The 22494-nt window shown below is 35.5% G+C and overlaps 1 protein-coding gene across 4 annotated transcripts in view; it reads right to left on the bottom strand.

Annotated features, from left to right (window-relative positions):
* The window catches only part of LOC131436539 (peroxidasin), a 416998-nt gene that overhangs the window by 30196 nt on the left and 364308 nt on the right, over positions 1–22494 (bottom strand). The window lies entirely within an intron of this gene.

Consider the following 22494-nt stretch of genomic DNA (forward strand, 5'->3'; position numbering starts at 1 on the left):
AGGACGTATCTTACAAAAGTAAACAAATCGAGGTTCTCTCTCCTACCAATAAATGCTTCAAAATCCTACAATTTTGTCTGGAAATTCGTATTCTACAAAAATCTCAATCTTAGTAATACAAAGAACTATAAAAGGCGAAACTATCATTCCATTTGTTTACGCAAGTTTCGCCCTCCGTGTTCCATGCCAACAAACAGGGCGATACTTCAATTGCTAGTAAGGAAGGGCGAAACTATTTATTTTCTTTATTTTAGATGGTTACCGAACCTTTTATTACTGGAAATAGTAAAAGAAACAATAAAACTACTCACAGATTTGTCTTAGTAGCGAAAACCAGCCAATTTCATGAAAAATGCGCAAGGGCGTATCTTTATAATTCACACAGGAAGTATAAAAGTAAACAAATCGATAAAGGGCGAAACTCTTTTTATGATGATTTATTCAGTGGATATAGAAGGAAAGTGGTAACATTTGCGTGCCTTTTGAAGATAAACTAACAATTCATCGACTAATCATAAATTGATCAGAGAATATACGATAATTTCTAAACACGATTTGAAACCAAAGTCGAAACATTCATCGATGATTTTCTCCATTTGCTGTCAATGTTAGATTCGCCGTTCTTTGAAAAACAGCTGATATGTCAACACTACGCTGAAATTTTAAAAGGGCCGATCTAGATTAAGTTTACAGTAAAATTTTACATGTGAAAAGAAAGGGAACGAAAACAACCCAATTAACTTTTCAAGTTGAATTGACTCCAAACAAATTCTAAAATATCGTGTATTGTCTCACAGTTGGTACTAGGCTGTTTTAAGAAGAATTCTCGGTCGATTTTTCAATAGGGCGTATAAGCAAGTGACAGTTTCTCTTCAATCACTCTCTCTTTCGTTTATTGTGATGTGATTAAACAGATTTTCTTTGATATCACTATTCTTTTTGAAAGTCGAAAGTTTCGGGTATCATTTCATGCAGAGAGTTGAGTGATAAACGTGGAAACCGCTTGGTAATTAATAAAAGAGAAAGTAAACAAAGAGAAACTGTCACTTGCTTATACGCCCTTTTGAAAATTTAACCGAGAATTATGACATTTCAAACCTGAGAGTGTAATAGTGAAATATTTTGTTTTGATTGCCATCGCACTCGCTGATTAATAGGATGAATATAGGACCAACGATAGGATGAATGAAAACGTGCTTAATCCACCTAGCAGTGAGATGATACCTTTTTTATCAATCCGCATGTGTTTTTTGCATGAATATTCTTCGGTGTTTCAGTTTTCATGACATTATTCTAATGTCCGTCGTTTTAAGTGGCTATTTGAGATTTTAATCACTCATTACCCTGTAATGTCGAAGCTACAAATCGAATCGAATTTGAATCTAAAACTGTAACAATCGATTAAACATTCCATGATATGTCGAAGTAATTTCCACTTTAGAGTTTAGGTAATTTAAGGTACTTCCAGAGCCGGTATTCAGGAACCAGCATAACCCAAACCGATTCGTATGGCCATATGACGAATAAATTTCAATATTTTTGAATCCAACTTTAAAGCTTTTCGGGATAGTCATCTTCTATGTCGCTTTAAATTTTAAAAATTCATCATCCTATAGTTCCAGAATCGGAAGTCAGAATTGAATAAAATTGGATTTATTTAAATTTGTACTTTTGTTTCTGAGATTCGATTTGGCTTTTTTTGAGAAAACGATAGAGCTTTGAGAAACGATTCGATACTGGAACCGGAATTCGGAATTCGGTGTAGGCGAAGTCAGATAAATTCACCTGAGTAGCTGTATAGTTTACATTTGTTTCAAAATGTTTGAAAATCAGTGTAGACATCTTTGACATATCACTAAATCTGCAATAAGTTTATTTGGTAATCGACTATCCAAATCTGCTACCTTGATAAACCTGATTAATTTATGTGAAATAAACATTTTCATACCAATCACCCTGTATCCCCGAAAATGGAAGTTATATCTGACTGAAAAGCAGAATGTTTTACAGAATCTTAAAACTTTTCATTTGAATCTTAGATCGGTTCAGCCATCTACGAGAAAAATGAGCTACACAATTTTAATTTCGTTTTACATATCATCATGTAGTTCCGGAACCAGAAGTAGGATCCAAACATAATTCAGGAACCTTGTTTAGGAGCATACGACTTTTCATATGAATCTGAGTTTGTAGAAAACGGTTGAGTCATCTTCGAAAAAAATTGAGTGAAATTATTTGTCACAAACGCATTTGCTGATCTCGATGAACTGATTCGAATGGTATATGACTGTTATGTTCTTCCAGCATTTATTGCTGTAAGTAGTTTAAAACAATATAATTATGGAACTACTTAAAACTCGAAAATTCTGCCATCATCTGGTGTACATATGGCATATTCGAACGATTATGTTGCCAAAAACGAACCGTGCTAAAATCGGTCTGAGACAAAATATCATGCTGTACACAGTCTTTTGAGTACTTAGAAACAAATGTATGTAACAGCATAAAAAATCGTGTTTTATGTTGTTCCCAAGTATTGCTTTGCCAGACAGCGCTCAAAACTTCTACTGCTGGAATAGGGAAAAAAGTCGCTTACACAGAAATTTCGATATCTCCGTTAAAAATGAACGGATTTTAACAATCTATGGCTTGTTGGACAGGTATTACCGTGCGGAATGAAAATATATTCTGTTTTCAAGATCAATTGTGACAGATACTGTCAAAAAACTGAAAATTTTGACATAAAACTTCGTATAACTCAAAAGATAAACATCCGATCTTAAAACCATTCAATAGCGTTCAGGGTGACGGGGAGACCTTTCATTTGCGACTAGTTTGATCAAAATCGGTCCAGCCACCTCTGAGATTTCGGCCTCTTAGTTGACAACACATATACACACACATACACACACGGACATTTGCTCAGTTCGTCGAGCTGAATCGATGGTATATGACATTCGGCCTTCCGGACCTCGGAAAATTTTTCTAAAGTTTGAACGAATTCTATACCAATTTTTTATATTTATAAAAAAAAGGTAAAACCCATTGAGATGAAATTAGAAACAGAGTAGTGAACATATCAGAAGTGTTTTTAGCTGGTTTTTGATTATTAGTTCAATTTCTAAGAAATGTGAATCAGTTCTCAATGTGAAGCAAGCACGCTCAAGCAGAAATATGGAATAATTATAGTAATTTTGGTGGATACATCAGGTTTTTGAGGTAACGGCTTTACAAATGAGATGAATTAGGGATACGTATTGTACACGCTCTTTGAACATAACTCAAGGTTTGAGTTGCGATTACTCAAATTCATAAACTGGAGCAATATGTCAAAATTTGAGTTTGGATTTGAGTAAAATAAACTCATTGCCATGAGTTCTCTCGCATTTATTCATATATTAGAGTAAGCGTTGAGTTTTTAAACATTTGAGTGAAAAAAAAACTTCTTGCAGTTCAGTGCGTTTTCATTCTCGGAATATTCTTACCGAAATAAAGAATGCAAGAATACGTCGTTCTCCATTGACGTTTCTAGATCCGGTTTTGAAAACATGAATCATCGTCAATCATCGATGTTTTGTGGTTTCAATAATGCTTAGTAAAAAGCCCAACATAGGGATATCAAAATAATTCAATTTTGACTCCAAACCGTTAAAAAGGAAACGGTTTTGAATCACTATTTTGCGCATTCAAAAGAAAGAAGAATAACTTTGTATATGAAAATAACGACGAAAAGTTTCTTAATTTTGAGAGCAAGGAACTCAAATTTTGAGTTGAACTTACTCAAATTTTGAACAAAATATTTTTTTCTTATTTTAAGTAAAAATTACTCAAGTTTTGACAATTTCGTCCCTTAACTCAAAAATGAGTAGATAGGTTGTAACTCAAGTTTAGAGTATGTGCACTTTTTATGAATTTGAGTGATGTGTCACTCTATTTTGAGTTATGTTTAATGAGGGTGTAACTGAAGGTAGTAACTTTCGAACAATATATAACATTACGAGTGAAAATATTATTTTGCGCACTATTTTGTGCGAAGACAAAAAGTGACCATTTACGCCCCGGTCACCCCTAAGTCTAATTTTATGCTTAAGATACATAACTGTAAATCTTGTAACTCTACGTCTTATGAGACCGACAAATTGGAGCACCAAAAATGACTCACTTTCATAGCGGATCTAACGTATACTTATTGCATCTGTAGTTTGAAGTGCTGAAACACGTTGCAGTTCACGCAAACTTATGTGCATGAACATGTCATATTGTGTGATTTGAAAATTCCATGACAAAAATGATCAATTAAATGAAAAGAAATGAAAACGGCGACGGCGACGACTTGAACCGAGAATCGTTAGATCACAAAGTACGTTCGTTAATCGACTGAGTCACAGACGCACACATCTACTAAGCCGGTAAATAATGCGTGTATTCATTCAGATTGGATTCGGATATTTCACAAAAAGATAGTTCAGTATCACATATTCAGAAACATTGCTCAAACCAAATGTATCAGCAATAGTACATTTGAACTTGTCATTTTCTGAAATAATTGTGCACATAGAAAAAAATTGATTTGTCGATTACGTTACTTGTATGATTATATCTCAGAAACTTGCAAGTTTAGCCATAGGATCTTCGAACTAGATCCACAATTCAATTTTAGTCCTGAACGAGTCAAAATTTATTAAAATCCATTCATCCATATCCGGGAAAATTGGTCGTTTACGTCACTTATACCATTACATCACCGGAACCGTAAGTGACAGCCATTTGACCCATCACTTATTCCATTTGATATCTTCTAACATAACCCACGACCACGGTACTGGAGAATGACACGAAACATCAGACAGTCAAACCGCACAAATGACAGTAGTCGCCGATTGTACTTCGCCGTGAAGTAGCAGATGAAAAATGTCATAGGTCACATGACATTTTCTCTCGTGAATGTCGCCGTTTGCTCTCATCGACAGCTGTTCTACTCTTTTTAATCTGAGAATGGCTGGCCACAATGAACAGTCGCTCCTTCCAAATTCAACAACTTTCGACAGATAGTCGCCAACAAGGCTCAACTTTGAAATTCGTTTTGTGTCGATTCTCATGAGCTGTAGGGGGGCATGCACAAGAACGTCTTGCTTCCCATTGCAGACGGTTTTTTCTGTATCCTTACGTGTTTTGTTTCTCTGCACTCCCGGTGAAAGGGAGCGGTTCAGTGAGAAAAGCAAAGTAAATGCTTTGACTTCAAGAACTTGGATGGTGGGTTCGTTTTGGCAGTTCGGGTGATTTTGTTTTATTTCCAGTTGGTTGATTTACTCCAATGCACATTTTCGATCAAACAATTAAACCCTCTTCAGCATAAAGCGGAAATTAAGGAGTGCAAAATCTATTGTCTTTGCTGTAAGATTTCTTGCTATTGCATCATACTAGAAAGGCAAAAGCTCCTGATACTTCGTGTATGAAATTTCAGTAAATAGTTGAAATATTTTTGAAACATCTGCATATACAAGCTTTGTGATTGGATTTTTTCAACACTGAAATTGAACCGGTAATGAAAACCACGCCGTTCGCACCTAATTTATCGCCACAAATCGGTCACAGGGGATATGACAGTCTAGTTATGAAATTGTCATGACATTTTGAGTTCGTGACATTCTCAAAACCCGTAACCGAAAATGAACATAGCAGCTACTTATCCAGTATTGAGGTTTCTATGCCCGGTGCAAAATGAACGGCGGCCCTACTGAAAAATGGATGGCCAACACGTTTCCTGATGAAAACAAAACTATATGTAAAAGCGATTCACACGCAGCATCAGCATCACCTGCATGGAACGATTACGGAACAACAACATTAATTGTAAGCAATTCATATGAAAAAACACTACGTCAAGTTCACGGAACTTTTTAACGTCGGATACGTGAGCAATATTCGGCTGAAAAAATTAATAAAAATAATCTGGAAGTCGACGGAAGATGATTGATCGTCTGAACCGTGTTTAATGCATGCGTTTCCTGATGAAAACAAATTAATCTCATTTGCATTTCAGCTATTTTTCAAAGAACGGCGAATCTAACATTGACAGCAAATGGAGAAAATCATCGATGAATGTTTCGACTTTGGTTTCAAATCGTGTTTAGAAATTATCGTATATTCTCTGATCAATTTATGATTAGTCGATGAATTGTTAGTTTATCTTCAAAAGGCACGCAAATGTTACCACTTTCCTTCTATATCCACTGAATAAATCAACATAAAAAGAGTTTCGCCCTTTTTCGATTTGTTTACTTTTATACTTCCTGTGTGAATTATAAAGATACGCCCTTGCGCATTTTTCATGAAATAGGCTGGTTTTCGCTACTAAGATAAATCTGTGAGTAGTTTTATTGTTTCTTTTACTATTTCCAGTAATAAAAGGTTCGGTAACCATCTAAAATAAAGAAAATAAATAGTTTCGCCCTTCCTTACTAGCAATTGAAGTATCGCCCTGTTTGTTGGCATGGAACACGGAGGGCGAAACTTGCGTAAACAAATGGAATGACAGTTTCGCCTTTTATAGTTCTTTGTATTACTAAGATTGAGATTTTTGTAGAATACGAATTTTCAGACAAAATTGTAGGATTTTGAAGCATTTATTGGTAGGAGAGAGAACCTCGATTTGTTTACTTTTGTAAGATACGTCCTTCTTTGAAAAACAGCTGATTTGTGGTTGTAAGTGAGCTGTCAGAGAGCCTAATGTACACTCCGGCCCCCTGTCACGACGCCATCTTGATGAGATCAAAATCGGAACTTCAAAATCAGCTGATTGCAACGTAAACAAACAAACAGTAATACATTTGTTTTACGCATTTACCTTGTTTAGTGCACGAAAATTAGTGAATTTTGGGTCGACTCTCTCGCAATAACTTGTCGGTTTACCTGAAATACAGCAGACAGTGTTTTGGGATATCAAGTGGAAATAATTTTCACAAAACAAGTCGCGATGAGTATCAAAACATCGCAGTGTTTGGGGCTCGAAACGCGAGGGGTTCAACGTAATCGGTATACTTTCAAATGGCTGGTGCTCACATACCGGTGTCAGATGGGTGGTACACTCCCACAAAGCGAACGCTGTGGCTTTGACTACTGTGAGAGAGTGCGACAAAATTAACTGCTCTCAATATTGATGTCGTGTGTCGTGGCTCTCATGATCAGAGATGCCAGGTCTGCAGATTTGTCTGTAAATCTGCAAATTTGGGGTATAGTGCTGCAGACATTTTTTGTTGTGCAGACTTTTAAAGACTTTTGAAATTCTCACTGACGTTTCGTCTATATTTACAGACTTTTGAAATTTCCGCGACCTTTTTTTTTTACTCGCCTTTACAGACCCTGTCTGCAGATATTTGAAATTTTTACCTGGCATCTCTGCTCATGATTGCGCCAAGCTCTCGTGTCATTGAGTGTTGGCTACTGTTGAACGTAGCAGCTGCGCGTATCATTGGCAGTGACTGTCTTATGCTTGGCGACAGTTTAAAAAAATGTCAAATTTTCGCACCCTTGTCCACGACTCAATAATATCTCTCAAATGATTCAAAGCTTGCTAAAATCGGTTCAGCCAGCGGAGAAAGAAAGAGCGTAAAAAAGAGCGTTTTGTCGTTTACGTCACTTATACCATTATATCTCCGGAACCAGTAGTGACAGTAATTTGGTCTTCGAACTTGATCAATGGCTCAATTAATGATGCCTTTCTTATTACTAGTTAACACATGGATCAATAAGTCCCGAGACTAAAGCAGAGATGGCGCTCGTAGTAAACCAGTAACCACGTCTTTCTAGAGTACTAACCTTTGTTTGAAACGGGTCAAAATTTTAAGTCGATCCGACCAGAAACAGCTGAGTTATCGAGGTTGGAGTAAAGTCGTGTTGTAGCTTGTATAAAAAATGGAAAAAACCGAGTTTCGTGTTTTGATAAAACATTGTTTTTTAATGGGTAAAAACACCGTGCAAGCGGAACAATGGATTGAAAAATGTTATCCGGACTCTTGTCCATCAAAAGCAACGATTTGTCGGTGGTTCGCCGAGTTTAAACGGGATCGTACCGACACAAATGACGCGGAACGCTCGGGTAGACCCACAGACTAACAGACAGGACACTCAAATTAGATTCTTCAATCATTTTAACGGTCATTTTGAATATTCCTTTATTTGGGACAGTACTCACATGTGTCATGATGGCGCCACGTTACCCTATCAAAAACATCCTGTCTGTCATCAAGACTGTGTTTATTTTTTTCATTTACCAACAGAGTTGCCATTCATACAGAATTACCTGTAATGTATTGAGTTGTATACCTCCATGCGAATTTCATGCAGGGTACAGATTTAATACATATTGCCAAAACTATATACATAATTGTGCCTACTTCTCATCCTCCAACGCAATACAAAATCGAACCAATATTTACTTGCTTCTGGTCTGCCGCCACTTAATTTCGGGTGAAACTTCCAACACAATAAAAAATAGTCTAGATGAACAACGTTGAGTCAAATAAATGGTTACCTTCCAACATCGCGAAAAAGTTAAATATATTATCAACGTAATCCAAAAATTTATTGTGACGATTCATTTTCAAATATTTTGATGAAATCAGGCATCCCTGCAAGCAGCTGATCGGTGTTGGCAAACGAGGGGAAACCAACTAGTAAAAAAACTTATACATATCACAAGGGGTGTACAGATAGTAAATAGTTCGCGCAGTACAATATAGGTGGAACTAGTGCATCACGAAAAATTATTTTTATAAGAATTTACACATACTGTCATGTCTGTTAGTCTGTGGTAGACCTGTGGAAGCCGTTACACCGGAAAATGTGAGTGAAGTGACAAAAATTATAATGAAAGATCGTAAAGTGAAGCTCCGTGAGATTGCTGAGATGACACAGATATCATATGGAAGTGTATTTACTATCCTTCATGAAAAAGGTTTTTTCCAAGTGGGTGCCGCGATTGCTTTCGATGGAACAAAATGCACCCTGCCACAAGTCGATGAAAACAATGGCGAAATTGAATTAATTGGGCTTTGATCTGCTTCCCCACCAGATTTAGCCCCCAGTGACTACTGGCTCTTTGCTGATCTTAAAAAAAATGCTCCAGGGAAAAAGATTTGGCTCAAATGAGGAGGTCATCGCTGAAACTGAAGCTTATTTTGAAGCGAAAGATAAATTTGTTTATAAACATGGTATTGAAAAATTGGAAAAACGTTGGAACCATTGTATCACCCTAAAAGGTGATTATGTTAATGAATAAAAAAAAATTTTGCAAAAAAAATGTTGTTTCCATTGTTAGTCTCGGGACTTATTGATCCATGTGTTATATGAGATATTGATGCAAGTTCCATTTCAGAATTTTCGACAACTGTTTCCGGTATTAGAACATACAATTAAATTTGTTTGGCCATTAATCAATAATATTATATAAGTTTTAAAGATTGGTTACGTATTTTGCATTAAGACTTGAAACAATTACGGAACCGGAATTTTGTATTTAACGTTGTCATACTTGACTCTGTGCACCTCGTTGTTAACCGAAGTGAATGAAATTGCATTTCGTTCACGTTTAAACATAATGTACACTGAGTTACAAGCCTTATTAAATTGTATTTGACAAACATCGTTTACGTCTAGATGCATTCGTTTTTATAGCAAGATTTCAATTTCGTTTGCTGCTAGTCTAACTTTGCAGCGCTTGAAATCAATACAAATTGAATTTGGTCTTGTAGTTTTTATGCGGGAAGTTTCAGGCTGTGGCATCCCGCAACATATTTCTCTGTTTATCTGCGGAAGATAATCGACCATGTTCAAATTTCAACTATATTTTACTGCAATTGTCTGGAGCGTAATCAAAATCAAAATTAAAGCAATGGGAATTTCCAGCAGTTTGAATTGAACTTTAGCGGGCAAAGTTGTTTCGTGTGTTTATAACACACATTAGTGGCAATACTCTTTAATATCAGCTAAATGTTCTATTTCGTTCCATTCTCGTAATACACGTTCAGACTTCCGAGCAATTTCTTCTGCATTCTGTTAACCGCCGAGTATCTGAGAATTGCATGAAGCCTTCAACTTTGCAAGACTCCATAAAGCCACAGTTGCTTGCAACGTAAATGGAAGCAGCCATAAAAAAAAAACAGATACATCATAGTGAATGTCCATTACCGTAGCCACAACTGCGCTGATCGTCTTCGTACACGTTGAAAAAAAATGCACATGTTCAATATGTAGTTTAATGTAAAAATGATAAATATTCGAAGTTGTTGTTTTGTAGCTGAACAATAGCTCTGCGAAACAAATATATTTGAAACAAGGTTCAAAATAATTGAACGCAATATGTTACATTTTTCGGCGTGTACTGAACTCGTACCGAGACTGACAAACAACTTCTTCAGTATCTTCACTGTGAGAAAGTTTACTGATAGCAGATGACTAAAAGTTGTATTTTAATTTATATATAGTTTTTTAATTTTTTTTATATATCGACACAATGTTCGAACTATGACTTATTCCTTAATATATCTAGCACCACTGCTGTTAGTGACCGGAAAATGATTTGACTTTCTTTTATTGTGCCTCCCTGTAAAAACCAAAAAATGTCATGTAAATTATTTTTAACTTGCATAAAATGGAATCGTCCATATTTTCTAAACCATATGAGATAAAGAGCTTTTGCCTTCGACAAATTTATCTAAAGTATTACCATCAAAAATCTATTTGTTCAAATTAAGAAGTTAGGCTTTTTGTGAGTTTTGGTACATGGTTTGCCACTTTATAAGAATGTTCATACCATGCTGAGTGAATATCGTGAATACATCAAACAACTCAGATCAATCGTCATTGCACAATAAAAAAAGAATCATTTTTACCAAAGCAACAGTGGTGCTAGATATATTAAAGAGTGAGTCATTGTTCGGACCTTGTTTCGGGTTTTCTTTACGATCTTTTTCCACAGACGTCGGATTTTGTTGCAGTCTTCAAAAGTTTTCATCCTTATCGAATTTAACACATGCGCTGATTTGCGCTGGTGGTTTTTTTTTGTAAAAAGTCAATTTAACCATACTAAATCCCATATAAACTTTTGACCTCGGGTGCAAGAATATAGTTTCACCGATCGAGCTAGAACTTTGCATAGTTCCTATGGAACTCAAAAGAACAAGAAAAATTTTGTGGAACGAGAAAATAATCCTTTTAATTTGATTCTCATACAACCTTGTCCCACCCTAATAACTATATATTCAGGTAATATGATATGGAAATTTCAATTAATAATGAGCAACATCTAATTTTTCCTGTTTTCCAATACGACAATTTTGTATCCATAAGTTAACGGTTTTTATTTGTTCACGCAAGAAACGTGAATCAGTATCAAACCGCTCTGCATTCTGTTCAGTTCAATAATGCCTTAAAGAAGGTTGTTGTGCACATCAGCAAACGGACCATCAATGAATCAACGGATTCATTTTATGCACCGTTCACCTCACACGAGAGACAATTGAGTTGTTTCTTCGTATTTCGTGTCAAAGTAGGGTGCCCACCTGGTATGCATCCCTAGCCCGCCAGTATATTCAGATCCTGCAATTGAAGAGAATTTTTTTATCCAACTTTTCTTGTTATGCCGCTAATATCATAAAATCATTTTGGTGTAATACCTGAGTCTGGAGACGTACTTGAATATTCATTAAACCATATTATTTGCGCTTTGTCAGGGGTGCACGATTTTTACTAAGGAATCAAATTACCTGAAAATCTACGATGCTTAGGAGATGCGCATGATTTTATCTGAGTGGGCTAATTATGGTCTAGGTAAACAATTGTTCGTCCGATGGGTAATCTGACAGTTATTGGAGCCATTTAGCTCTCAAATTATGAGTTCTGATTTCTCACCAGATTGGTAGTTTAACATCGGGAATTCATTGTCATATTCCAATCCATTCGAGAAGAAAGGAATAACCCAAATGTGTACCAAATAGGTTGTATTTCATTTTAATAAAATAACTCAAAACCAATCGACTTTAATATTTTGATCAGAATTAAATTCAGACAAAGACATTTTTAGATGTTTTGTTTCTTAATGGATCATCATAAACTCTTTACCAAAAGCAAGAAATTTCTTGTATTTGCACTATGAATCCACATCTCCTTCTTAGTAGCGACTAGCTGTAGCAAACTATAAATTACTAAGTAACTTCTAAAATGCAGTCGCCATTTATTCACATTTTCTACCTTATGACATTTCAATATTGGAATCCCACTATGGTTGTCATATTTGTGACTCAGAACTTAACTACAAGAGCAATGGCAAAAAATGTTTTTATGTTTTATCATATATCTTTATCGGACGAACGATAGGAACGAAAATATATCGAACATTGCGTGTAGTATGTGAATGCTTGCTTGTGATATAAAGATATACGGGTAGGATCTAAATCCAATCTTATCATCTAGTGATTTCCAAATTATCATTGGTTGGATATTGATTATGAGTTAAGCTAAGTTAATGACTACTTTACGTTAAACGAATTAAGTAATATGAAACTTAAGGAGTCATCGGTCGAACTGCGGCCCGGTAGATTTTTTCCAAGTTCGGCTGCCCGGCAGCATCTTTTAGGACTGAGTGACAAGGCCCGTCCAGCTGGCAACCCTATGCCAAAGGCACCAAAACGGATGGGATGTACGAAACTGATTGCCTTCAGAAACTACTTTTGTCGTTTTGATGGATCGATTAAATTTCGTTATTTTGCGTCGAATTTTCTTCGTGCTGATCCAAAACAGTACATTGAGTGATGTGCGAATAGTTTTTTGAGTGTTGTACCACGATGAAGCACGAATTTCGGGAGCCGGAGGCTAGAAGGGAATTGATGAGAAAGTGAAAAAAAAACTACTGACAGGCTCTGATGGAGAATGTCAGTTGCACATGTTGTGCATTTAAATCAAACTCATACTAATCGACACCGGAACGGTTGAACGCAAAAATGGGATAAGCGCAATCTTGTTTGAAAATCCAATTTAAGCATTATCGTGTGAAAAACATCTAATAAAAACATTAAACGCCTGGACTTGGATTTTGCAGTGCAAATGTCGTTTAAAAACATGTAAAGTAAAATAACTTTAAATGGCTTTCAAAGAAAAAAAAATTCCATTCGATTGCCCTATATTTATAAATCACAGATACGAGGTTTGTTAAAAAAGTATCACGAATTTTAAATTTTCGTGGCCTATGTATGTTCAATTCTAGATCTTTTGGTGACATTATGTCAGTACTCATGATCCTCATTTGTTTTGATAATTCCGGCCATTTTGAATGTTCAGCCAGTTTTTGACAGCGATTGTGTGTGTACGTGTTTCAGCTTGTCATCGATTTTCGTATATCCCAAAAAATGGATCAAAGAATTTGTAGTAAGATTCAATCAGAATGTTGACGCTTCCATACGGCGAGGCTACTTTAGACAAAAGCAAAGTTAATCGGTGGTACAAAATGTTCTCAGCTATATTAACTTGACATAATTTGAGTTACTTACGTTTCGCATTCAGCTCATCAGTCCATTAGCAGATTATGTTGATCTACTAATGCCACCTCGCGGATCAACATAATCGTACAGCGAAAAGTGCACAAATCTAATCAAATTATTCTAGAGTTTCACTAAACTGATGATTTTTATCTTTATCTTTATCTTTTGATTTGCAAATAAGTAATCCTTATAGTTCTTTAGATAACATTTAGAGCCATCAGAACGGCAAATTTTTATAATTTATCTCAATGTTGTTCATTTTTTGTTTTCTTTTTCTCCAATGCAAACGACCAGCAACTGGATGACGCAATCGGTCTTTTTTTTTTTTATTTTTTTTTTTTTAAATAACTATTTATTGGAATATGACTTAAAATTAAATTAAATTATTAAGATTTAAATTGGGTGTTCAGCCACAAGTGGTGACTTTTCAGCCCTGTTGTATATATATGATTTGGTTATTACCATGAAGACATCATTTGCTTCCGCAATTCTGAGATTTTTGTGTAGGGAAAATTCTAAACCTACTTGTATTGTGTAATGGGGAAAAGGAACTTATATACTAACTTACTAACTAATACAGAGAGCGAATCGATTCAATTGAAGATTGCATCGATTTTTGTCGGAATTTGCTTATAATATTATTTGACATTACATCTAATGGTTCTATATTTGTGAGTCTGTGTAACTCATTTGTACTAAACCAGGGAGGACGCTTCAGAATCATTTTCAGAATTTTATTCTGAATCCTTTGAAGCGTTTTCTTCCTGGTGGAACAACAGCTTGACCAAATTGGTACCGCATAAAGCATGGCTGGTCTGAAAATTTGTTTATAAATTAACAATTTGTTTTTTAGACAGAGCTTGGAATTTCTGTTTATAAGAGGATATAAACATTTAATATATTTATTACACTTTGCCTGGATTCCTTCAATGTGATCCTTGAAAGTGAGTTTTTTGTCATACGTTAAACCTAAGTATTTAGCTTGATCAGACCATGTCAATTCCAAGCCATTCAATTTGAGAAGTTGATTATTGTTTGGTTTAAGAAAAGAAGCTCTTGGCTTGTGAGGAAAGATAATTAATTGCGTTTTTGCTGCATTTGGTTTAATTTTCCATTTTGACAGATAATCACTGAAAATATTTAAACTTCTTTGTAGGCGACTGCAGATCACTCTTAGATTTCTACCTGTGACTAACAGATTTGTGTCGTCACAGAATAGCGATTTCTGACAACCAACGGGTAGATTTGGAAGATCAGAAGTGAAAATATTATACAAGATTGGAGCTACACTCGAACCCTGCGGAACACCGGCTCGTACGGGTAGCAATTCAGATTTACAATTCTAATAGCTAACCTGAAGAGTACGATCAGTTAAAAAATTTTGAATCATTTTGATCAAATAAATAGGAAACTGGAAATCAGACATTTTTGCTATTAAACCTTTGTGCCAAACACTGTCGAATGCTTTTTCTATGTCTAGAAGAGCAACTCCAGTGGATAACCCAGAAGATTTATTTGATTTTATCATGTTCGTTACTCTGACAAGTTGATGAGTAGTTGAATGTTCATGACGAAATCCAAACTGCTCTGGTAAAAAAATTGAATTCTCATTTATATGAGTCATCATTCTCAACAAGATAATTTTTTCAAAAAGTTTACTGATAGAAGAAAGTAAGCTAATTGGGCGATAACTTGATGTTTCTGCTGGGTTTTTATAAGGTTTTAGGATAGGAATTACTTTAGCGTTTTTCCATCTTTTTGGGAAGTAAGCTAATGAAAAACACTTGTTGAAAACTTTAACCAGGAGTCTCAAGGCAACATCGGGAAGATTTTTAATAAGAATATTAAAAATTCCATCATTACCAGGAGCCTTCATGTTTTTGAGTTTCCTAATAATTGATTTAATTTCATCAAAATTCGTCTCAATAATGTCATCGTGTGATAACACTTGGGTTGAAATATGATCATATTTCAGTGAGACTTCATTTTCAATAGGACTCACAACGTTCAAGTTAAAATTGTGGACACTCTCGAACTGCTGAGCGAGTTTTTGAGCTTTTTCGCCATTCGTAAGAAGTATTTTATTTCCTTCCTTGAGAGCAGGAATTGGTTTCTGAGGTTTCTTAAGAACCTTAGAAAGTTTCCAGAAAGGTTTAGAATATGGTTTAATTTGTTCAACTTCTTTAGCGAAATTTTCATTTCGCAAAAGTGTAAATCTATGTTTAATTTCTTTTTGTAAATCCTTAACTATGTTTTTCATAGCAGGATCACGACAACGTTGATATTGTCGTCGACGAACATTCTTCAACCGAATGAGCAGTTGAAGATTGTCATCGATGATAGGAGAATTTAATTTAGTTTGAGCTTTGGGAACTGAAAGATTTCTAGCTTCGATAATATAATGATTCAAATTATCAATTGCTGTGTCGATGTCCGCAGAATTTTCTAAAATAGTTTCATGATCCACATGATTTTCAATGTGAGATCTGTAATCCAACCAATTAGCTCTATGATAGTTGAAAATAGAACTAATTGGATTAATTATAGCTTCGTTGGAAAGTCTGAATGTTACAGGAAGATGATCTGAGTCAAAGTCAGCATGAGTAATCGGTTCACTACAAATGTGACTTTGATCTGTTAGAACCAGATCAATTGTAGACGGGTTTTTCACGGAAGAGAAACAAGTAGGATTACTGGGATGAAGAACTGTGAAGTAACCAACTGAGAGTTGATTATGAAGTATTTTACCATTACTGTTATTTTGCCTACAATTCCACTGGACATGCTTAGCATTTAAGTCCCCTATTACGAAAAATTTCGATCGATATCTTGTAAGTTTTTGCAAATCGCCTTTAAAGAAATTTAATTGTTCGCCGGTGCATTGGAATGGCAAATATGCTCCAGCGATGAAATAAATTCCATGAATGGTTTCAACTTCGATTCTCAAGCTTTCGATAACTTTAGTATTGAAAGAAGGTAAAATTCGATGTTTAATTTGCCGTTGGACAAAAATGGCAACTCCACCACCCATTCCAGTAAACCTGTCAAATCGATGAACCACATAATGTGGATTACTTTTCAATTTTACATTTGGTTTAAGAAAAATTTCTGTCACAATGGCAATATGAATTTTGTGAGAAAATTATAAAATTCATCTTCACTCGATTTCAAAGATCGAGCATTCCAATTTAAAATATTCAAATAATTATTTAACATCACTGTTAAATTTTAAATTCATTATAATATTATTTGCAAATTTCCATCCGATTTGAAATGCTTCAAAAAGTGATGAAGTCGAATTCATTTGGATGATCATTTGAAAAAGTTGATCTTGTAGGTAGATCATTTTATTTTCAGTTATATCGCCTAAATCGACTTCATTTAAAGAACCGAATGGCATTGAAGGAATATTTGTAGGTAGACTGCCATTAGAAGAAGATGATTTGGCCGGTCTACCTATTAATAAATTGTTTTCGTTAGAAGAAGAACTGCAAGGCGGTCCTGTGTTTTGATTATTTACATTAGAAGAAATAGGTGATAGATTTCTACCTAATATACCAGCATAACTGACATTAGAAGAAGATGATGACGAGGTCGATCTACCTGTCAATAAATTGTTTTCGTTAGAAGACGAATTGGCAGGCGTACCTGTTTTTTGTTTCGAAGAAATCAGTGCCTTAAAAGAATTAGGCGTGGCATTTGTAACGGTTTTTTGATTTTCAGTTATGTTCTGTAAATTTAAGGTCGTTGATTTGACTTGTTGTCGAAGCGAACGAGCGTTTAAAATTTTTTCCCTGACAGGACATTTCAAATAATTGGATTTATGATTTCCATTGCAATTTGAACATAAAAATTTATCAGTGGTTTCATTCATTGGACAAACGTCTTTCGAATGCGATTTACCACAATTCAAACACCGTATATCCATATGACAATTTTTGGTTCCATGACCGAAGCCTTGGCAACGACGACATTGCGTTAAGTTTGCAATACGATTATGCCGTTTATAATGTTCCCAATGAATTTTAATGTGGGAAATGAAACGTACTTTTTCTAAAATTTTCAAATTGTTTACATCACTTCGATTGAAGTGTATTAGGTAAAGTTCATGGGAAATTCCAGAGCGTGGTTTAGAAGTACCATTCGCTCTTTTTTTCATAAGTATTACTTGGGAAGGGGCAAAACCAAGCAATTCTTTTAGTTCATTTTTAATTTCATCAATACTTTGATCATTTGATAATCCTTTCAAGACAGCCTTGAAGGGTCTGTCTGATTTTATATCATATGAATAAAATTTATGAAGTTTCTCGGACAAATATCGAATAAGACGTTCGTAATGTTCCAATCCATCCACCAAGACTCGACATTCTCCTCTTCGTCCGATTTGAAATGAGACTTTTACTTCCGGGAGAAAAGTAGAAAGCTCAGTACGGAATGCTTTGAAGTCGGAAATCATCACTGTCACTGGTGGCATAGATTGATGTTTCTTCCCAGAACGACAAGCGTCCATTTTGGGAATTTTTGAAGAATTTTCTTCTATGTCGCTACAATCGGATTCAGGAAGAATCTCGTAAATATTGTTAGACGGCATAGGATCAACGGAAGGGAAATCCGTCCGTTGTCTTTTATATTTACATTCAGATTCTATAAGATCGTGAATGTTATTAGAAAAATGTTGAATAACGGATTGTGATTTATTCCGTATTGAATTATTTTTAGCCTTAGGCTTGTTGCCTTTCCGGTTGGACGCAGGCATTTTTGAAATTAATGAAATTTTAAATTAAATTAACTAGGCTAAATTAGTCTTCGATTAGACTCCTAGCTAGCCTTAAAAAAGGCTGATTAATTTCTTAGTCACTCTAATATCACTCTTTGTATCACTTAGTCACTCTAATATCACTCTTTGTATCACTTAGTTAGTGATTTAGGTAGCCTTGAAAAAGACTGAAGACTTGAATCAATGAAACTCTAGGTAGCCAGAAAAAAAATTCCAGGAGCCAAGAGCTATACGCGTGCGGTGCGAACGACTGTTCAACACCGACTGACGCAATCGGTCTTGTTTGAAGCGAAACTCACACTGCAAATTTTCAACAGCAGTGAGCGTTATCAATAGTTTCCAAAACTCTTGTTAAATAATCATGTTTGATGATGCAGAGAGTATCATTTCAATATTTTAGCGATAAGGTAATAATTCTTGTTTTCATGATTTTTTTTTCAAAATTCACCATAATCTATTCACATAAGAAAGAGGTGAATTGATAAGAATTACCCATTGGTGCTCCGTGTAATCTATATACAAAACCTGTATCAATCCACATAGTGATGCCTTTCTCATATATATAATACTGTGGTATTCTTTTCAAAATGTTTCTCTTCGATTTTTGAAAGAAACTAAGGGATTGTTTGTGCATTAACTCGTATAACATACAAAATGAAACAGTGATTTGGTCGCGTAGGTCATTCTTAAGAAAACAAAATGGGTTCACTATTATATGTACTTCCAGCACCGGAACCCGAGAACTGGTATAATCGAAGTCGGTTCGTACGGCCACCAACTAACATGACGTACAAACTTTACTAGATTTTATTAAACTTTTAAAGAGTTTATACGATTTTGCCATCGTACTCTAAAGGACGATTATTTTTTACGGTTTTTTTTCACTGGTTAAAATGACGATATACAATATTTGTACTCCGAAACCGGAAGTCGCATCCAGATGAAATTCAAGAATTCCGTATGGCACCGTGAGACCATTCATTTGAATCTAAGTTTGTGGAAATCGGTCAAACCATCGCTGAGAAAAGTGAGTGAGATCCACTTTGAAATATTTGACCACTATTTCCGGTGCTTCCGGAACCGAAGACCGGGAGCCATGATAGCCAGAATTGGTTGGTTTAGTTTCCTACTGACAATGGCTATCGATTTGTGGAGTTTAGAGTCCTATTTAGAAAAATTTTTGAGGTTTTTATTTCACCAGTTTAAGGGACTGTGTACAATATTTAACACACTTTACCCTATAACTCCGGAACCGGAAGTCGCATCTAGATGAAATTCAGGAATTTTGTGGGACGCTGTGAGACATTTCATTTTAATCTAAGTTTATAAAAATTCAATGAGCGGTCTCGGAGAAAATCGATTGCACATTTTTTGTTACATACACACAGACATTTGCTCAGTTCGTTGAGCTGAGTCAAATGGTATATGACATTCGGCCCTTTCTATTGACAACTGCATAACCTTTCTATTGGCGAAAAGGGATGTATGTTTGTATGTTTGTAACGGCATAACTCGGGAACTGCTGAACGATTTGCAACCAAACTTGGCACAGGTACTTCTTGCTCTTCAGAGATGGTCATAGGGATATTTTTAAACGGGAGGAAGCGTAGCAAGTATCATTAACATGGGGGGTCATGAAAAAATTCATAAAACTTGACCAGAATCGATAATTTTTGAAGGCCATGTAAACATTTTCCATACCTTAGATATGATTATATGGGGGGTAGATGTAGCAAAAGCCTTTAAAGAGGTGGATGTAACGGCAGAGATAGTTGTAAGCAGAGATGTCCATCTCCTCTGTGTGACGAAGAGCAAGAAAAATTTCTTCCCTCGCACTGACATCTTCAACGAGAGCTCTTCTCTTTCACATATATACACCACTGTTGTATAAAGTGTGCACGCATCATGAGTGCGTTTGTTTATTTCCTTTTACGTCTTCCACTGAATCGCACCAAAGTGCTAGAGCATTAGCTAATAAATTCTCTGAGGTGGATGCAGATACTTTCACAGAGGTGTACACGCCGGTGCGCACTCTGGTGTATAGTTTGCGTAGAAGAAGCGTGGGGCACGCAAAATCAGCAAAATAAAACAATTTATCGTTAAATTTTCAGTTTTTATTGCAAATTTTTCATAGCAAGACCAGATCTACTCTCTATTAATTAAAGTTCACAGAAGTGTTCGCTCACCATAATGCGCCAGTGATCACTTGGGTGTTTTTAGGCGAGAGCACGTGAGAGCGATTTGTGCGAAGATAATGTTATTCTCTCGCACCAGCTTCTTTCAACATAAGCACGCACTCAAAATCTGTCTGTCTAGACACTTAGAAGAAGTGCGCTTTCCACTTTGTGTGGAGCGGAGCAAATGTATCCGCAGTGTATAATTGAAACCTACGCCCTGGTGTATCACTCTAGTGAAATGCCATCTCTGGTTGTAAGGGTATTTTAATGGGGGAGGGAGCGTAGCAAGTTTCCTTAACAGGGTTCATGAAAATAATTATTTAATTTAACGAGAATCGATACTTTTTGAAGACGATAGATACGTTTTGCGCAACATAGATAGGATTCTAATAGTATTCGTGTGGGGTGGAGAGGATGAGGGGTCCAATGACGAAATGTATATAAATTGAAAAAAATCGACATTTAGACTAGAAGGAGGTGTTTTTGAAAATAAATTTTCATCTCCCAGTTTTTTGTAAAACGAGAGAGTGGCAAGAATTTCAAGGTCGTAGTAGATAGTATTGCTGTTATTAAAATGAATGCAAGGCAATTTTTTTTAATAATTTTGAAAGATCTGGCTTCATTTTACCGGGGAATTCAAAGAACTAAGGAAAAATAAACTTGATCTGCCTATGAACGCGAATGTATTTTAGTCTCAGCATAACTACGAAACAACTAAACGAATTTGGTGGAGATTCGGCACATGTACCAAAGGTAGGAATCGATGTTTTTTGAAAAGCTCAAATACTTTCTACACTACTCAGGGTAATCATGGAGAAGATCTGTAGTAAGTTCACTGACAAACAGGAAGTTAAATCAAAATAAATTATAGGGTCAGGTGAGGAAGTGTAGCAAGTGCCCCGAACATGGAAAGTGTAAGGGAAAATTGATCGGGTTTTACGACAGAATGGGTACTTCTTTACGAGTACAGCATATTTCTAGCAACTATTTGAGGCTCACAACAATATTCACAAAAGATAAGTACTCTCAACATTGATCTAAATTGACGAAATCATGCAATCAATGTACATTTTTTTTATGTAAATTGAGAAAACTGTTGACTCAAGGTGATGGAAATAACATCATTTGTATTAACTGATTCGTTATTCTATAGGTTTTCCTCCCCGGCGAACGACCAAAATGGTTAAATCCGCACACTTCTGAAAAACCCTGTGATTTTACATCTTGTTAGATGCACATAACTGGAGCGTCGAAGTTCACGCAAATTTACGCGGAAGAACATTAAGTATTGTGTCTAAAATTCCATGACTTGAAATTCATAGAAATGAAAAAAATAAATACTGATAGCCACCGACCACCGTGACTTGAACCGAGAATCATTGGATCGCAAAGTACGTCTGCTAGTGGACTGAGCCACAGAAGCACACATCTGCTTGGCGGATAAAAGATTCATTTAAATCCATACAGTCGCACCTGCTAGCAGAACGCAAGTTACAGTCGAAATCTGTAAAATTAATGCTAATCTGAAATTAAGTCATTACAAATGAAATTTCCCGTCATTTGGAACATTAGGTCTTTATGTATTACATCATATGAGGAATTAAGTCATCTGTAAAATTCAAATTTTTTTGGAGTGCGGGTTGAAATAAATGATATAAAAATGTTATTCTATAGTACGAATGTAGTTATGATATTAAATAGCCTTTCGTTATAAAATAATCATTATCAGATAGAAAATCTTGAGCAATTACGTGGAAATAATGATGTAATAAGAATTTTTATAAAGAGGAGGAGTAGCAAGTGTTTATAGCCATGGAAGCTGAAGGTATCGTAGATCGAATGTTACGAGGAAGTGCGAAAGTACGTTACAAACACATATACATAATAATTCAAGTACGTTACAAGCACATATACATATGAAACTCGGAGGTTACTAAGAAGGTATTCATTGAGATGAAGATGTTTTAAATGTTTCTAACAAAAGGGTTCAAATATAAAACTGACC

The sequence above is a fragment of the Malaya genurostris genome, chromosome 3, assembly GCF_030247185.1.
Source record: "Malaya genurostris strain Urasoe2022 chromosome 3, Malgen_1.1, whole genome shotgun sequence".
NCBI classification, from domain to species: domain Eukaryota; kingdom Metazoa; phylum Arthropoda; class Insecta; order Diptera; family Culicidae; genus Malaya; species Malaya genurostris.